Source organism: Penaeus monodon, chromosome 30 (genome assembly GCF_015228065.2).
Source record: "Penaeus monodon isolate SGIC_2016 chromosome 30, NSTDA_Pmon_1, whole genome shotgun sequence".
Taxonomy (NCBI): Eukaryota; Metazoa; Arthropoda; class Malacostraca; order Decapoda; family Penaeidae; genus Penaeus; species Penaeus monodon.
In genome coordinates, this window is record NC_051415.1 from 32,853,445 (window position 1) to 32,853,712 (window position 268).

Below are 268 nucleotides of genomic sequence, written 5' to 3' on the forward strand. Positions count from 1 at the left end.
TTAAATTAAAATTTCCCCACCCCAAAACTCTTGCAACCAAACCCCGGGAAGGGGCCGGTTCCCTGCCGGCGACGGTTGAAATGGGCCCTTGCATCGCCCATCGATTGGGCCGCTCCCAAAACCGTCCAAAACGGGTCATTTTGCCGGGGATAAATTTGGTTTATTATTATTGATCCGAAGGGAAATTGTTGTGGCTTTTGAATTTTTAGAAAATTTAATTGGTGCTGTCTCTTTCGAAGGGAATTACGTGGGAATTTAAATAGGAAAA